The sequence below is a fragment of the Cynara cardunculus genome, assembly GCF_001531365.2.
Source record: "Cynara cardunculus var. scolymus isolate 2C chromosome LG 7, CcrdV1, whole genome shotgun sequence".
NCBI classification, from domain to species: Eukaryota; Viridiplantae; Streptophyta; class Magnoliopsida; order Asterales; family Asteraceae; genus Cynara; species Cynara cardunculus.
The window spans coordinates 7,305,074-7,309,938 of record NC_037534.1 but is presented as its reverse complement, the minus strand read 5'-3'; positions in this window follow the sequence as shown (position 1 = coordinate 7,309,938).

Genomic DNA, 4,865 nt, shown 5'->3' with positions numbered 1-4,865 from the left:
TATATATATATATATATATATATATATATATATATATGGAAAAAGTCTAGAAAACCCAATGAGCTACTATATTTCAAGTGATTAAATCCTTAAACTTTGTAAAACCAAGAAAACCCCAACAAACTTTTATATTTTGAGAGATTAGATCCTTAAACATTTTGTTGAACGAATGTTCAAATGCAGTGACTTCGGACTATCTGCAAAACAGATGGTCGTCATAGGATTAGTCGGCTCGTATAGCGCGTTAGATATCCAGGTTAATAAAAAATATATTTTGTTGAACAATAAATCATTCCACTTATAAAATGAGATAAATTTAATATTTTCGCATTAAACCTCGTAACGCCTATTATTATTAAACCAAGATGTATAAATTTAAAATCTTTTTTGAACAACCATCTGTGAGCGTCTTTGGAAACAATATCTAAAATTTTTGACTGGTCTTTGATACATTAAAGAGTAATTTCTTGATTATGTTTAAAAAACTGGTATGATGTCTCAAAAAAGCTTTTATTGTATAGAGTTTTCGGATTTAATAACTGAAGACCATGAGTCTGAAAATTTTGAACTTGTTTCTAAAGAGAGAAAACTGATCTGGTCTATCAAAACTTTAATATCTTCTGAATCAGATAAATCTGGGTTACTTTGATTTAATTTTTTTATAAATTTGCCAATTTTAGGATGACAAATATATTTTTAAATCCGAGTATTTTGCTCTTTTAAAAAGTTTAGATTGGAATTCAGAGATAAAAAGATATCGGAGATTTCTAGACTTTTTGATATATAATGTGACAAAAAAAAAGATGAGTGAAAAAAAAGTCAAAAATACCCCCACCCCCAATGAATAGAACAAGCGATCTGCCCATCACTTATTCACTTGACCCTGCCCTGCAAAACTGAAAAAAGAGGTGAAAAGCAAAGGGAGAAAGGGGTCACTTTCACCATAGAATTTATAAATAATAAATAAAAATAAATAAATAAATAAAAAAGGAGTTTAAAATAAAAAGGGGTAGCTGTTATTGTTGTCACAAAAATGATCAAACAGTTTTTGACACCACACTGCACACCATCATTTACACTTACTCCAATGTATCCCATTCCCCTCACCCCTCAAATACACCACTAACTTCGTTCATAATTACATTATATATTATTTTTAATTTATATGTATATATAAATTTAATAAAAAAATACTAAATTAATTTTACAATAAATTTATTGAATTATGTTTTACATATTTTAAAAGAAAATAAGTGTTTATAAATTTATTCAAATCCAAAATAAATTTTTGTTATATCTATTTTATGTGTAGCTGGTTATTATGATGATTTACGTTACTACATAATAGAAGGGTATTTGCGTAATGTAACGAGATATATCTTGATTTTAATATTTTGTTTTATTCTTTATTTTAGTCGATGTTATAATATGATTTTATGTGATTTTAAAATGTGACTATATTATTATTTTTGAATAAAATATAAATTTAAAGATATCATAAAAAATTGACAAAAATATATCGATATTAGTATCAAATTAAATATTTAAAATTTCTTATTTTTGTGTGTAATTTTTTAATTCAGTTTTTTTAATTATAATTTAGTTTATGTTTAATAACGAAGTAATTTATATTTTGGGTTAATAATATAATTTTTTTATAAAGATAATAATTAATTATTTTGTTAGAATCGATAATTATCTTAATTATTTTTTATATTTTAAAATGAGATGTTTATCCTCTATTTGATTATGTTTATCTGCAGTTAATTACACGAATTCAAATATGGARCTTTAATAAGCTGTATTTACGCACAATTTACTTGTAATCTTGAAATTTAAGTAATATGAATCAATAAACAATACTTCGTGCATAAAAACTGATTTTTAAAAGTTTTTGTTAAATGCTTTATAATATAGTATATATTAAAAATATTGTTATTTTACTTAAATGATTAATAGCACACATTAATAACATGTTGTAGATTTAGAAACAAAACATAATTTAACTGGTTTATCTTTTTACATTAATTTATACTATACTGTAATTTCTTCTGTTATTTTTCATTTTTAATCATAAAAAGCTGTATTTTAGTTATGATATTGTATTACATTTACATTGTGGTGACTATCTTAACAAAAGTTTAAGAAAAATATGGTGTAATAACGTTTTCTTAGGTTTTAGACCATTTCTGATGTTGTATTTATACAATTTTGAGCGTAAAAAGTTCAAAAATAATCTATAAAATTTGGGTAAAACAGTCTGTGTAACTGAATGAGAGTAGATTTGGTTTGATTTAGGTTTTGTTATTTATGGTTTATGGGAAACTGAATGAACCATGGTATATTTACTTATGATTATATTTTATATTTGTAAACTATTCTCGGGTTCAAATAATATTCACTGTAACTTATTTACGGATACGTTATTCTTTCATGAACCAAATTTCCGATACAGAGCGCATCACGAGCGAAACTTAAATTCCTCTTATCTACTGTAATGAATAACCAATAACTATACCAAACCTAATTTCTGGATTATGGGTTGTTGGGGTGTTCATCTAAACCGTCAAACAACCATCCACATAGCACCAAACTGCACTACAAAACACGGTTTAGAACTTTCGCGGTGCGGTTTTCTTGTTTTGAGCTGTCAAACTGTGGTTTATACTACTGTACCACACCTCACATTATATATATACATATACATACATACATACATATATATATATATATATATAAACTTTTATATATGGTTAATGATTGTGTGAGAAAGAGAGATTATGTGAGAACCGTAAGAAGGGATCAGGACCCTTAATCACCTTTAATCTCAAACTCACCTATGAATAGTGCATGATTAGAGGATTGATCTAATGCCTCTAGGTGCATCTCATCCTAATATGCATTCAAGGGTGAAGATTCCTTCTTATGCCTTCTCACTTTAAATCTCATTCTCACCGGAACCAACTCTTTATCTATAATATACATATACATATAATAGGTTTCAATGAGAAGCGTAAGGAACGGATCAATGCCCTTCTTAAACGCAATTTCATGGTTGGACATGAGATTAAAAATGATTAAGAGTTCAGATTTTCTAATACGTTTCTCACACGATCCTTCGTCATATAAAATATCTGCTAATTTTCATAATGTTATTAATCTATGTTCTCCATGGTACATTAATGACAGTAAAAAATTATAGCCTAATAATCCATTAGGTTCTTTTAAGCTTTAATCATTCATGACATGATTTCTCAATTTTTTTTTTCAATTTTGTGTTGATCTCCGACTTCTGTCTTCCAGCTCAAGTTACTTTAAAGTCTTAACGATTTAGTTTCAGTTTAATTTATTTACTTCTTAGACTATTTCTAATTTATGTAATATGTATTTAGAAATCAGACATATTGAAACAGTACATTATTTGTACTACAGTTAGATATAGTTAATTTTATAATATTGGATTGCAGACATAAAGTGCGGTAGATACAAACCGTATAAACCGCACCACACCACACAGCATTTCGTGGTGCCTTTTTTTTACGGTTTGAGGTGTAACAGTTTAGGAAAAATGCTCAAACCAGATGCAATGTGGTTTGGAGTTTGCCTTTTTTTTTTCTTGAAACCGCACCACAAACATCGTTACTGAATTGTTTAAAAAGGTTAAAAACCGATGAACTCAAAACAAATAACCCAAATCCGACTAAACCGACGAATAACATTTGACACAAAACCAATTTTATACACATGGCGTTATTGGATTGGATTGGCTTGGCTTTTCCATACCTCATTTTCCCATAATACGAATTGATCTCATATTTTGTTTTGATATTATGAATATTAATTGCTAAAACACCAAACTTAATTTAAGATTATGTATTTATATTATATCTATAACAAATTTTATTTTAAAACAATGAACTTAAAATTTGGTGTTACATTTACCCTTTGGTGGAATGTAGCTTCTATTCATTCATTTAATTTTATTAAATATTTAATAATAAATAAATATATAGTTTTTATGTAAACTTAATTTATGGATTACATCGGTACCAATTTTTTCGGTTAGTACTGCTTTTATATCAATTTCAAATTAAATAAATGTAAACTAGCAACTGTATCCAAATTTTTAATCGAAATTTTAATCGAAAAGAATAAAACTTGATTTAAAAGCCGAAACAATTAATTAAAGTTACAAGGTTTAATATTGGAAACATAAAACATTTAAAAATTATGGGTTGTTTGGCGGTTGCTGAATGGTTTGGTGGAGGATAATTAAGTGGTCAGAATGATTAAGAAACTCTCATGATACAGTGCAAAATAAAATATAATTATTTGGTAATTATTTACAACGAAATTAGGGCGTTAAATGGTTAAGAGAGGCCCAGGATACAAAATCATTAAGATGGTTTTAAGTTTCATTAAGAGACAAACTTTTTTTTGTCAAACAAGATTTACCTCTTAACGATTCAGAGGTTGTCTATTAATGAAACTATTAAGAGGTAAACAAACAACCCCTAATAAATAATTAAATTAGTCGGGACGATGATTGTCTGCAACTTTCAGTAACATGTACCAACCAAGTTTGTATACTTGATACAATATTATCAATAAATACTATAATTGATACCGATAAAATGTTAATTGATAGAGTTGATTATGCGGATTAAGGGCTGGACTGTTTGACAGTTGTTGAATGGTTTGGTGCAAAATGATTAAGAGACTCTCATGATATAGTGCAAAATAAAATATAATTGTTTGGTAATTGTTTACGATGAAGTTATGGCACTTAATGGTTAAGGGTGACCATGATACAAAACCATTCCGATGATTTTAGAACCATTAAGAAACAAAAACAAGATTCTTAA